The 15,175-nt window shown below is 42.2% G+C and overlaps 1 protein-coding gene across 19 annotated transcripts in view; it reads right to left on the reverse strand.

Moving 5' to 3' along the window:
• Window positions 1–15,175, reverse strand: part of Aopep (aminopeptidase O (putative)) — a 293,876-nt gene that overhangs the window by 278,296 nt on the left and 405 nt on the right. The gene's annotated exons all lie outside the window — the stretch shown is intronic.

The following is a 15,175-nucleotide window of genomic DNA, read 5'->3' on the forward strand; positions in this document are numbered from 1 at the left end:
ATAAAAAGTGAGAGCTCAAAGAAAAGAAGAAACTGATGGCAGGTTTCTGACAGGTAGAAGTTTTGAGGCATTTATCAAATGTTGCCATGTTCATGCACCTAAAATACTGTACTTGTATTTTTCCATAACTTCAGACAGCTTCTGATGAGTGGTTTCAAATAGTAGACATAATTTTAACTCAATAACTTTATCAAAAGCCATTTTGTGCCAAATTTCTAGTCTTGTGTTAACTATGACTGGGGGTTAAGTAACCCATTCTCCCTCCTTCCCTGTTGCTACTTTGTCACTCCATAACTGATTCTGCCCAGGGTAGACTAGAGGAAGTTGAATGGCTCAGGCTGGACTCCACTGTCAGCAATCTCAAGTCCCTTCACCGAGGCTCTCACTAGGGCCCCAGGTCACTGGTAGGTTAGTTTTGACCACACAAACTAGAGCTCCATTCTAGTTTTTGCCTTTGTTTCAATGTCAAACATTTCCAACCCTGGGAGGTTAGACCTTCTTCTGTTTAATGATCACACATATTTCTTGTAACTTAAAATTTGGTATCTGACCATACCACTTCACTACAAGTTTACTTCTAAACATTCACAGTGACATAATTCTTGCCAAATCCAGCTTGAGTCACCTCAGTCCTTATTTTCCTTGATTCTCTGCGTTACTGGACCCTACTAATCTCCCACCATTCCTGATGACTCCTGGGACACTGTACTGTCTACATCTTCTCTCACATCTCTGCCTCCAGAACACTGGGGGTCCTCCAAGGCTTAACCCTGGGTCCTCTTCTCATTCTAAAGTCTTTTTCTTGCTTACATCTCAGGTTCAAGACTAAATCATTCTATGGTAAGGGCTCAATCTTATTACCAGCTCTGACCTCCAAGTCCCATTTCCTAACTCCAAAGAAATGCTTCTCAACCTATCTGTGATAAAGGGCTACTTTCCCATCTTAAACTTTTGTAAAATATAAAAACAGACCATGAAAAATAAAGAGAAAAAAGACAAACAAAAAACAAGCCCCAATTGTTAGAGATTTAACACACACATCAGCAGTGCAAACCATAGCATAGAAAAAGAAAAGAATTGCTACAAAGTTCTAAATGATTAGCTGTCCTTCACTTATTTCCCTGTAAACCAATCACAGGTTGTGGGCAGACACTGGCTGGTGGGCCACCTGTGAAGGGGCGCAGCACTGGAGGCCTGAGGGCATCCTCAGGGCCTCCTGCTCTCACAGTGACACACACCACCTCCCACTGCTTCAGGAGTTCTGTTTTATGTCTCCTCTTCTATGTAACTCTATCCAATCAGTTAACAAGTTTTCAATTCTACTCCCTCAAATTCTTCCCATCTAACCCTGGTCCACGCCGAATGCAACAACGCTTATCCAGAAGACCACACCCTTGAACTAAGTCTCCCTCGGTGGCGAGCAGTCACTGGTGTCATTTATTTACAGCACCTCTTCCCAAACAGAGGAGTGCATTTTCTGGAGCCCTTGTAATTGTGTACTGTCAACGTGATCAGTTCTAGCTGATAACTTGCTAAGTGGAAAGTGTATGTCACCTCCAGGTCAAGCACAGAATCACTGGTGTATTGCTCTCCACAGTGCTCTGAAGGTAAACAAAAATACGGCAGGCAGCTGGCTGTTCTACCAGTCAGAGTCTCTAAATGATAAGTACAGCCTCCCACTGAGTTGTGATTGGACATAGCTTTGTTCTTCACTAGTGCTACCTTAATCTCACCTGACTTTTGCAACCTGTCCAAAATCTCTCCCCAAAACCATGCCACTAAGTCAAGGTTCCTGAACCATTCATTTAATGTCATGAGAGAGAAGAGAAAGTGAGAAAGAGGAAGGCTGGAGGTGTGTGTGTGTGTGTGTGTGTGTGTGTGTTTGTGAGAGATTTTCCCCACAGTTTAAAGAAAAAATGCAAACCCCTTTGCACTCTAAGCTCTTTCCAACTAATTTCTTTAGCCTTATCCTATCAGACCAAACCTCCTATTACCTGAATTTTCCAGGTTCATTTCCAGTCACTCCCCCATCCTCTCCCCTAGCCCTACAAAGGAGTATTTTCTCTCTCTCTCTTCTCCTTAAAGATCAAACCATATCCACTCTAAATTTTCCTCAATAGCTTAGCAGGGCTCGTCACTGGTGGATGCAGGCAGATTACAAACTCCAGTGGTGCAGAGAGCCACTGCACTGTCACTCACTAAGAAAGTAAAGCTTCTGTGGGCAGCACAGGCTCTCCTGGAAAAGTGTGCATGCATCATGTCCTCTGAGTGATGTGCCAACATCCTGGGGCCTTGCTGATCCTGTCACTAATTCCCAGCTAGCAAACACCCTGCCTGCAAGCAGACCATTCACATGCACAACAACCACCTCCTTATTTAACCCCCCACCAACATTCCCTTGCCCTAAATCACACCAGAGCCAGTACTACACAGCTAGGGACCACCCCTATAGCCCAGAGCCTTCCAACACAATTAAAATTAGCCAATCCTAAATCTGCTTAGCTTGCCCTGCCTTGCCTTTCCACAGAAATGCTAATAAAGGCTCCTGGGATGCTTTCCCCTCATTCTTCCTGCCTTTTGAGCAACCCCAGATATGCCCATGTGACATGCCATGGTCCTACCTCTTGGGCACTATAAATAATAAACTCTTCTTTCAAAGAAGAGTGTCTGTGGATCCTTCATCTTGCCGTACTGGCTTCAAATAAACTGAAGGTACATTTTAAAACAGCATCCTTCCATCTAAAGGGCGTGGCAACACAAACCTCACACTTGGCACAGGGAGGATTCTGAGGGTACCTCCTGATTCATCAATGTCCACTGGTGGTAGACAGACAATTTCCAGGGATAGAAGTAAGACCCAGTCAACAGAAGGGCTGGTGAGTCCCAAGCCCAAGAGAACACAGAAGCCCATCGAGGCTTCCAGTCACAACTTTAACAGTTGCTATCTTAGCTCAGAACTGATAAGCACAATGCTAAAAACTCCAAATATTTAAACTACCCTAAATTCGTTAGCCCTTTTAATTTTTCCATAAGGCTTAGCAGTAAAACCCCTACCACCAAAAGGTCTTAAGACATCCATCAAGACAAAAGGAATGACAGAGCTAAAGAAAGTGTGGGGCAACACACACATACAGGAAATTAATGAGTCAACTCCCTGTATAGCTATCCTTATCTCAACCAGCAAAAACCCTTGTTCCTTCCTATTATAGCTTATACTCTCTCTACAACAAAATTAGAAATAAGGGCAAAATAGTTTCTGCTGGGTATTGAGCGGGTGGGGAGGAGAGGGAGGGGGTGGAGTGGGAGGTAAGGGAGGGGGTGGGGGCAGGGGGGAGAAATGACCCAAGCCTTGTATGCACATATGAGTAATAAAAGAAAAAAAACAGATAAATTGAAAAAAAAAAAAAAAAAGAAAGTGTGGACCACCTGCAGCTGGTCTTGGGAAAAACAGTTCCAAGAGAAGGACCGAGAAGACAATTCTGAGAGGAGAGAAAAAGAGGATGGACCCTGCAACCTGTCCAATGGGAAGAAGCTGACCTGGACTGGAGAAGCAGTCTTCACTACATAAAATTGCATAGTATCAAACAGTACTTCACTTGTTTACATTGTCAGCTGTTAAAGCTAGAACCATGCATTACTGATGACAGGATCACGTCATAATGTAACATTCCATATATCCTATTTTTTTTTTTTTTTTTTTTGGCTAGGAATACTGGGGTTTGAACTTAGGGCCTCATTATGAGGCAGGTGCTCCACTACCTGAGTGCACCCCCAACCCTCAGAAACCATTCTTAAACAGCAGACACTGGAATAGCCAGACACGCCAGGAATGGGAAGATCATGGAAAGATGTATAGAATGAAAATTACAAAGCAAACCTATGTTTTAGGCCTACTCTAACCTGGCAGAAGCAGTGGCCTTGTTGGCATCCCGTGCTTTCTCCCCAGAGGAAGAATACAGCTTCTAGAGACCGGTTCTGCCTGAATGAAGGCTCCAGGACACCACCTGAGTGCTCACGAACTCACCTTCTTCTCCCAACTCACGCATGACATCGCCTCCAAAACCTTCAGAACCCTGATCCCACACAGGGTCAGTCGCTGTCCCAGAACAGAATGGCGAGCCAAGGTTCTGAGAGCAAGGGTGGAATAAAGTGACTGCAGCAGAGGCAAAAGGAACAACCATTATCCCATGAAGCACTCTGCATACCACAGTCCCAACATAAATAACCGCTCAACACTTTGTGGATATAATCCAATTAACACAGATTTTAAAAGTAAAAAAGAACTGGCCTATTATTTAAAGATTTATCAGACCACCCAGTGATTTTTGTGGTGCTAGGATAAAAATTAACAAAACATTTTACACTCCACTAGAAGAACAAATGTAATTTATTATTGTCTATAAATATTCATGCTGGAAACAGGTCTAGATGAATAGAGTTGGGTTACAGGGTTCAGTACATAAAAATAAAATAAAGAGTAAAAAAAACGACTGGAAAAAATTAAAGCATAGACAAAGCCATTGGCTTTTTTCAGTAAGATTTCCTCTTCTAGAAATGCTGATACTATTTTAATAGAAACTATTTTTGAAAACACTCCTTAAAGAAGTGACATGAAAATATTCTCTGTATTAATAATAAATGTTCTGTAATGAAGAAATAATAGCTACTTCAGTTGTTAAGAGAATGCACTTTGCCAGCAAAAAAAATTAGAGATTCCTCAGATCCAATCAGAAGGATTGGATTCTAAATCCAATCCCACCCCCCACATAAATCCCTCTCCCACGCACCTTGTAGTGGACTACATCTGTAATAGACATCCAATGACTACTTTAAAGTCCCAGTTATAGTTAACATTTTTTTTTAAAAAACACACCAAAACAATCCAAATGGTCACCAACTAAGCCAAATGTAGACTATCCACACAATGAGATATCATTCAGCCATGAAAAAGAATGAAGTACTGACACTTCAATATGGATGAATCTTGAAAATGTTAGGCTAAGTGAAAGAAAGGAGACATGAAAATACTTATTGTATGATTCCATTTATATAAAATGCCCAGAACAGGCAAATCCACAGGGACAGGAAAATAAGTAGCTGCCAGGGACTGGGGGATGGAGAATGTGGAGTGAGTACTACTGGGTACAGGGATTCCTTTTGCAGTGATGGACACACCCTAGAATTAGCAGTGCTGACTGCACAATTCTGTGAATTTACCCACTGCATTGTACACTCAGAGTGAGTGAATTATATCTCAATGAAGCTAAAAAGGGGGGGGGGGAGTAAAGAACAGCAGACTATTTAACAAACTTTTATAGTGATTTTCTTACAAGTATCCTATAGAAGGTAGAAAATCTTGCTTAATTTGTAACACAAGGTGCAGTAAAAGCATATATATGATATCAACAAGGATTACCACAGCTGAATGTTTTGAAAGAACTATTCAAAAGAGATGCATACTGCTCTGAGTAGAAATTTGCAGTTAAGAGCCAGGCTGGGCCATGCACACCTCCTTCCAACATGGCCCAGCACATCAGCTCCATACCTTATTTTGTTTGTTATTTTAAAGACCATTTCAAACGCTGATATCCTTGAGTTATTTCCCAAGCTTTGGTCACACGTGCACCGTCTCACACCATTTTGCCATTCTCACACCATCTATTATTTCTTAATAAATATTCCCTTAAACCCACCTAATCATCAACTTGCCTTTTTTTTTTTTTGCCCCCCTTGGCCTCACCTTTAGTAATAATATGCATCAACTCAAGGGTTTGGTGTGCTAACAACTTACTTTTTCCACCATATATTAAGATAAATACAAAAGACTTAAAACAAACTTAAAAGATTTCAAATAAATTTAATACATACACAAACCACTTTCAATCATCTTATATATAACTTGAAAAAATGCTGGTTGAAAAAATAGCTCAGCCTGGTAACATGTCTATATTTACTACTTTAAAACGTGTTAGGGAAACTTGAATGTTCAGAAAATCCCTTTGTACTGAGCACAACAAGACAAAGTTTTGGAGAGCAGTATCAGAGCAGGTAGTAAAGGAAAATGGCGGGCAGGAGGCCTCCATGGGGAGCAGATTAAAACAAGGAAGCCAAGTCTTCTCTGAGTCCTTGGGATGGGCACTGTCGCGGTGCTCTGCATGTCAAACATGAACTTGGGAGAAGGCCAACTGTCTGATGGGCTCTCTACAACCCTGGTCCCTTCCTTCAACCCAGTGAAGAAAGAGGGGCTTGGGGCACAGACAGAGCCTGTCTCCACTGCACGCATTTCTGCATCTAAAGGTAACATGGTTTGATTTCATTTGGAAGGGTTGGTGCAGAGGCACCTAACCCATTCCAGATTGGGGATGTCACTATACAGGGCTATTCCCCCAAAAATACACATTGCAGGCAATGGAATATGTAATCGCCCTCTTTTGACTCTCTTTTGCAAAGAGGGAATTGACTATTCTACAGGTAATTATCCACCCCAGTAGGTGAAGCAGAACTGTACACTGTCTTCACTCTCACCCATCTGAAGTAGCCACAGCTGAATCCTGCCTGGAGAAAGGCAGTGACTAGACGCCTTCTCCAAAGAGATCAGGGGAAAGAGTAGAAAAATGCCTCCTGCCCTTTTCTTGTTCATTAATCATTTTATTAGATAGGACAATTTTATTTTGACAATTCTATGCAGAAAATGAAAAAACAACTGTTAAGTCCCTTTAGATGACTCTACTCCTGCCAGTGGCCATGGAGTTCCAGCCTGCGGGCTCACTGACAGCATCCTCCTAGCACCCACGATGCCATCAGGCTTTCAGCACATGGCGTGGCGACTGCAGGAACAGGTGTACATCCCCAGCTTTTTTTCAAGTTATTATTTTCTGTGTGAAGCTTTAATACGTAGCCCATGAGTACAAAGACAGGCTTCCTAAAGATTATTCAGAAGATACTGCAGAAGTGCAAAATGTTTAAGTCTGAATAGTTTTATGTTATACTATTTTACTGTCAAAGCAATCTCCAGGGGCATTTGTTAACCTAGGAAGACTACTCGTGACTTCTCGAATATTTTCATTCCTGGCATCTTCTGAGTAATTTGCCAGTGAATATTAAACATCAGGTAGCTTCATTACCACCAACTAAGATTCATATCTGTGAATATTCTCAGAAATTCATGAAAACATTTATATCTCAGAATTCTCCACGGTAAAATTATCATCTGCTAAATTATCTCTCTTCTTGGAAATCTAGCAGTGTTTCTCCAAATGTGGTCCTCAGACCACATGGACCAGAAACAGTGTGCAGAGGGGGCAGTGGCAGGCAGGAATGGTGTTTCTTAAAAATGCTGACTCTCAGACATGATGTCAAATCTACTAAATCAGACTCTCCAGGGAGAACAGCCGATAACCCACATTTTGAGTAAGATGTCCAGATACAATTCACCCCCACCAACCAAAGTACAAAAAAAAGAAAAAATCAAAACGGAGAAAGAAAACAAAAGACATCCAGATAATTCTTTATGAACCTCATGCTTCCAGAACCAACTCTTGCCATCACAAAGCCATCGAAACAGGATTCTCACAGGTCATTGTATATACAAAGGCAAAAACAAATTTAAAAATCAAGGAACAAATACTTAAAATGGAAAAGGAAGCAAGGTGAAAAGTTCTCTTCCATTATACTCAGGAAGAACTGAAGATTCCAAGGTGAATCTTCAGCCTATCAGGCTGAAGGTGGGGCTCAGGTTCAGACCCCAGCACTGCCAATGGCAGCAGTCCCCACCTACAAGAATGCTACTTATTACTTGTATCTATAATGAAAAGATTTTTCCGTCCTTCAACTTGAAACACAGCACACTCTAAGAGGAATGCCATCCCTGCATAAAAATTAAAGAATGGTCTACCAGGGAGGGGGTGGGGCCAGGGGGGAGAAATGACCCAAGCCTTGTATGCACATATGAATAAAAAAAAAAAAGAATGGTCTACCGTGAAACAAAGCTTTCGCTCATTCTTTTTCAACACTGTCCTCACCACTATCCAACTATCAGGTTGGATTGGTTGGGCCACTAGTTCTCAAACTTGAACATGTGCTAAGAATTGCCTGAAGATCTTATTAAATCACAAACCAATGGACTCTAAGAATGAGCATTTCTAACAAGCTCCACAAGCTACTGGTAGCTCCTAGTCCAGAGCTGAAACCTGAGAACCACTGGCTTAATCTAATAAGGCTGACCTCTTCCCAACAGGACTATTAGCATTTACTGTAGACGCCAACAGTGCTAAGAAATACTTAACATCTGGCAAATGCTCCACTTGCTACAGGGATTCTTATGCAGGACTCTTTCTCTTAGTACACTGAGGAAGTTCTGGTCTTCCAAACTTGTAGTATGGTGATAAGCATGTCCTTTCATGGCAATTCCAGGGAATAGCATTCTTATTATCCCCCCAACTCCTGGCCTCTGTCTGACCCTACAGCCCCCACTTCCTACCCTGCACCAATAGTCCTTTTGTCTTCTCTGTGGGAAACTATACTTCCTACGGCATGAAAGCCATAGGAAGGGCAAGAGGTCCCTCTGTTCCTTTCCTAGCGAACTGTACTTCTTTAGCCAGAAAGCAAAACAGGATTCCTCCTCCTAGAGATTCATTTGGTGACCTTGTCACAGGGCTGCCGCTGTGCAGATGAACTCAGCAGGGAGTGCCACACCCAGGTCCAAAGTTAGGACAAACTAATAATTATTAGGATAAACTCAAAAATCTTCTATGAATGACAGAAGCATTCAGATCTCAATATTTACATTCTGGTTGTCTGTGGGAATAAATCTATACTATAGCACAGATATCCCATTTAGATATAGACCTAGATTTACACCCTGCAAATGGGTGCCTGGTTCTCATGAAGTGGCTTTTGAATCCATCTCAACAGGATTTAAATATATTCCCAGCACCAGGTTCTACATGGTAAACTGAACTTATATTCAGTTCATCCTTCCCAAGGCAAGACATTCCAATGAATTCCTGAAAAGTGAAAAGTACCTGGGAACACAGTAAGGCAATGCATTTTCTACAGCTTCAGTATCTAGAAAGATCTTCAGGAGGGCAATTGTTTTGAACTTGTAAAGTGTAACGGACACTTGATTTGGGGACCATATGAAAATCAATTAGGAAGTTTATGAAAGGGTAAGCAGTTTATTTTCCTTTGAAATTCCATGCTTTATATAGGCTAAGATACACGTGCTTATGAAGACGTGTGCACCTAGGAAATGAATGTAGAATCACACCAACATGGAAGGAACCGAAGGGCATCTTATGTGGTGTAAACATTTGACTCTTAAAATCCTTGTAAGAAAATGTAGACACAACATATGCTGGGAACATGGTATTTCCAGAACCTGAAATGCCCTCTTTATAAGAAATGGTATCAAGCCATGTTCCAAATCAGAAACATCTGCAGTAAACAACAGTACAAGTTCTCAGGCATTGGTTTACTGAAATGTGGCCATGGAAAGACCTTAGATCTAGCAATTCCTGAGCATGTGTGACGGCACAGACTGCTCCATGTCATCCGCCAAAAGGACCAGCCACAGGGATGTCCATGCTTTGAAAGCATGGGCCATTGTTTCTGCCATGCCATGGGTGTCCTATTCTGTGCTCGGTATGAACATTCACTTCTGTGCCTGGGGAAAACAACCCATTTCTCCTTGGAAATGCAAGGTCCTAAACATCACAACAAATCAGAGCCATGTGAAATTCTAGCCATTGCCCATCTCTCTTTTTTTTTTTTTCAGTGTTGGGAGCTCAAACCTGGCACATTGTACATGGTAGGCTAGTGATCTGATCGTCCTTTATTGAGGGAACAAGTTAACCTTTTTCTTAGAAACCTTCCTATTCTAAGTGTGGAATTAGGTCATAAAAAAATCATAGTTAATCACCAATAGACTCACCCACTCTAGGGAATCCTTTGATAGAAGCCACCTTTCTTTATACTGTATCAAATGTCAGCTTCCATGAGAAATAATTTGGATGGGAATCCAATTTAAATGTCAAGACTTGTAATACCACAGTACTTACATCCCACTGTGCAGTAGCACACTAATGATACAATAGCAAAGCTTATGTCAGCTTCACCTGTGGAAAAGACAGTGGGCTTTTTTTTCTTAATGCTCAGTAAAAGAAGTGGCATTAGGACCCATTCTTTCTTGATGATGGTTTAGCACATTAACATGAGATTAAAAAACAAGTCCACTGGAAGTGTGGACTTATCAAACATAGGAAAGATCACTAAAAGCACATTCTACAATGTCCTGAGTCCACTGTAATTAGTTCTCAATCAACACTGAACATATGTGTAACTACATGTTGAAAACACATATGACTCAAGCCTGTCCTCCCAGCTATGGAGAAGGCCTAAGTGGTCCAGGTCAGCCCAGGCAAAATTCACAAAAGTCTACCTGAAAAATAACTACAGCAAAACGACTGGGCATGGCTCAAGTGGTAGAGCACCTGCCCAGCAAGCATGAGGCCCTGAGTTCAAACCTCAGTACTGCAAAAGGAAGGAAGGGAGGGAAGGAGGGAGGGAGGGATGGAGGGAAGGAAGGAACAATTTCCTTCTCATTCTGTCCAGAGAGAGAAAGGGAGAGCCTGTATTTCGTAATTTGGTATATAATCAATGAAAAATATGGTTTATTCTCAAATAGCATGTAGGTCAACTGCATTTTGAGTCAAGAAATTAAAAAACCTAACTTTTCAACACTATGGTTCATCATAATCATGAAAGTCAGACTCAACAGTGGTTGCTATGCCTGGAAGTAGAAATAACAAGTACTAGTGAAGGCCCAGGGAATATATAATGACCATTGATATGAGTGTGTTCACAAAACACACGAATAGAGACAAGACCAATGGCTCACTCTTGCCGTGCTTATTACTTGGAACAGTTCCACCTCCAAGATATCTTCTTTCAATCGTCTAATGTCCGACGACCTCCTCCTCTTCCTCTTGCTTACTCACCAGCTCCTTTTACTGTTTCCTGAGGTTCTAATCCCTTAGCTTTTCTGCTTTATCCAATCTATCCTGTCTCCACACCTGTCTAATACAGGGCATTACCTCTCACTCAGAACACAGAACTGTAAGAATGATAATTGAGCACATGAGTAAAAGGTTTGGGGCTCCACTTACAAGTAAGGATGCCACACAAATAAAATGACGTATGGTTCAAAGAAACACAGAACACTGAAATTCTTTTGTACAGAATGGATTCTAGTACCATATGAGTTTAGGCAGATCCCAGATTTGAGAGTCCCAACTCTAATGAAGGGTAAAAGAGATAAACCTAAGAACCCTTTGAACTCCTAACACTCACTCTGTGATTCTGTTTCCACCAGACGTTACACAGTTCGCACTTCCAAATATACATTATCCTTGTGACACAAGCAAGACATTATTGGTGCCAAAAAGAGCAGCTGATTTGCCTCATTTGATTCCAAAATATATCAAGCACATCCTGATTTCCACCACTTTCAAAAAAAACCATCAACTGCAAATGTCAAAGAAATCAAATGTAAGCAAAAGAAAAAGCCAAGAAAAAATCACAATAAAATTGATTTATATATAATGCTGTTTCAAAGTAATTTCTTCAGGAATCAAAACCACACAGAGTAGAGTTGGCAGCAAACCATGTGAGAATCACCAACATTCTGAACAAAAAGGTCCTCACACCCACAGAGTTCTCGCAGTGTGGGAACTGCACGATATGGAAAGTGTACGTACAATGTGAGACCATAAAGGTTTAGGGTCTTCTTTTCAGACCAGGCTTTCAGACAAGGGCAAGACCCAGGTGTGACAATGCAGCCTGGGTTCCATTTGGAGGGCATCATACCAATCAAACAAGGCGCCATCAGCAGTTGACAGTTTGGGTTCAGTGTTCTCCCAGCACCTACTAAGCTTAGAAATAGCTCTGGGTATAAAGACAGAATAAAAGCAGCAGGCAGAAGAGAAGCTCAGCAGACAAAAGAGGAGCTCAGCAGACAAGGCAAAGGTGATGTTGACAACACCATGTGGCGATGAGCTTTGAAGCCCAGAGCCCAAGCCAGGTCCCAAGCCCAATCCCAATTTCACACCCACTTTGACCCTCACTGTAAGAGAGCACATGGACCTAATCTGGATATGTGAATACTGAATTTCATTGTCCTAACTATTCTCCTAACCCCCTTGTGTCTCAGGATCCTCCCTGTAAGACAGGAACAAAAACAGTGCCTGTTTCACAGGTAGAGTGCCCACGACAATGACGACGTGTAAACAGTGTAAGAATACTGGGTAGGGTCGTCATGATTACTTTCCTTACTTTAGACTACACGTAAAGTGAGAGGAAAACGACACTACAATGCATACTCAGACTCCAGTTCAGCCATGTGTACCAGGCATTTTGCTTACAGTTCACGAACAATGTCATTCCACATCCTCTGGGCGCTCATAATCAAATCAAATCAAGTACTGAGTTCATACTACACAAGACAAGAAGAATAAAGGAACATAGTTCATGAACAGGCATGGGATTTCATGGCTGTAATCCCAGGTACTCAGGAAGCAGAGGTGGGGAGGATCACGGTTTGAGGCCAGCCTGGGTAAAAAGTTAGTGATGACCCATCTCAACCAACAAGTCAGGCATGGTGGTGTGCACCTGTAATCCCAGATACTGGGGGGAGGATCTCCATCCAAGGATAACCCTAGGCAACAAAGCAAGACCTTATCTGAAAAATGACGAAAGCAAAAAAGTGCTGGGAAGCTTGACTCAAGCTTGACTGCCTAGCAAGCATGCGGCCCCAAGTTCAAACCCCAGTATTGCAAAAAAAAAAAGCAGCACAATTCAATATGCATCCAAAGTATAGCATATGGTTTATCCGTGCAATGGGATATATTCACCGATGAACTCCGAAGACATTAAACTAATAGACAAATACCTACATGTGCACCTAGAAGACACAAGCTCTGAGAAGGCAGAAGACAGGCAACAGGAGCTGGGGAGGAGGGGAAAGGGAAGTTACGGTGTGACAAGCAGCAGAGCTCCTACGTAAAATCTAGATGTGTGGTTCTGCCACCACAATGTCTTCCTATCTATTAGGGAGAATGAGCTGAGCCAAGTACAGCAAAAGTCCTGAGGAAGTCAACACTTTGCAGCACAAGGGAAGGGAAGGATGAAAATCTGCTCAGCACACTAAGTTCTGAAGGAGGCAGGAACCTTTAGTGCACGGAAAAACTTCCATTCAAAGGTCAATATGGCTTTCATTCCCAAAGAGGTAAAACTCCTAACTTCAAAATTACTCATTTCCTCAGCACTCCAAACAGAAGGGATGTGCTGAACAATATCAAGGATCTCATTCTTTTTTGCATTTGTGTGTGTGTGTGTGTGTGTGTGTGTGTGTGTGTGTGCGCGCGCATGTGTGTTCCTGGAGTTTGAACTAGAGCCACATCCCCAGTCCTTTTTCTTTTAGTTCCTTTTCACACAGGGTCTCACATTTTTCCCCAAGGACTCCTCCTACCATGATCCTCCTACCCACCGTGGTCCCCTACCCCTACCTCCCCCACCCCCATTGCTTGGATTACAGGACCTGCTTGTTGGTAGAGACCAGTCTCACTAACATTTTGCCAGCGCTGGTCTCGAACCTCCATCCTCCCAAACTGCACCTTCCGGGTAGCTGGTATTACAGAAGTGAAGCACCACATCCAGCCCCATTTACCTAATCCTCAAAGACAAGGATAGTGCATGTGTATATGTGAGTGTATGAGGGTCACAAATTAAATCTTCCAGATGTTTTAACTCCAGCAATATGACAAATATTCTACAATATGAAAAAAATTCTACAATATGTCAAATCATTTGGATAAATAAGTGAATAGTCAGTGTGTGACTATTGTAAAAAGGCTAGAATTTGGTCACTAGTAGTAGTTATTACCAAAAAAAAAAAAAAAAAAAAGATAAGTGCAGACTTTGAAGTCATACACAGGCCTCAATTTAAATCTTGGCTCTGCCATTTAGTTAGTGTGAATTTTTAGCAAATCAGTTTCACATAACTGAGCCTCATTGTTTTCTCTGTAAATTGGGGTTAATAATTCCTAACTCACAAGGCAGTTATCTGAGCAAGGGGGAAAAAAAGTGTATGTAAAGTGCTGGACACAGTCCCTGAACAGATAACCAACAATGAGCAACAACTATATTCTGTATCTTATCCTGCTTTGTGCCCCAAATATTGGAGACTCTAATCTTACCAACTAGCAACTCATTGGTAGGCTTCTCAGAATTACATGAAATACAACACACTGTATTGAAAAGGGAATGTACTTGGGCTGGTGGAATGGGTCAAGCGGCAGAGCGCCTGCCTAGTAAATGCAAAGCCCTGAGTTCAAACCCCAGTACCACCAAAAAAAAAAAAAAAAAAAAAAAAAAAAAGCCAGGTGCCAGTGACTTATGACTATAATCCTAGCTACTTGGGAGGCTGAGATCGGGAGGATCACAGTTCCAGGTCAGCACAGGCAAGTAGTTCGTGAGTCCCCACCTCCATCTCCAAAATAACCACAGCAAATGGACTGGAGGTATGACTCAACCCGTGGAACACCTGCTTTGGGAGTGGGAAATTCTGAGTTCAAACCCCAGTTTCACAAAAAAAAAAAAAAAAAGAATGCACCAACAGCGTAAGAAAAATAAAACCATAAAGGAGGTCAAGAGTTGAATTTTGCTGCTCATCCCATCCACCCAGCATCCCCCTGGCTGGTTTTGCAATAACCCATATTATTCTTTTAACAACGGTGCGTCCTATTGTTACACTGGAAGCAATCTAAGCATTCCTAGAGTGTTCTGTGGCTTGTTTATTTTGAGGGCTGCCTTTGCAAGAAACATTGCTATCATTGCTCGAAAACCAGAAAGAAATACAGGGGTGTAGGGAGCATTTTCACGGGAGGCGATTCCCAGCTCCACGCACTTCAACATGGACCGTTATCACCACAGGTCTTCACACCGCAGCCCGCCTCCCCCCTCGACCTCCGCCATGCCCGAAAACGCACGGGTTAACGAGCAAACTCCAGACTAGCGGGAAAACACGTTCCGGGGGACACCAAACGTCAAAAGTTGGTGCAGTCCACGAAGGACCCCACTGCAAGTGGCCACGAGTACGGCGGGCTGCATGTGCTTAAAC

Source organism: Castor canadensis, chromosome 13 (assembly GCF_047511655.1).
Source record: "Castor canadensis chromosome 13, mCasCan1.hap1v2, whole genome shotgun sequence".
Classification (NCBI taxonomy): Eukaryota; Metazoa; Chordata; class Mammalia; order Rodentia; family Castoridae; genus Castor; species Castor canadensis.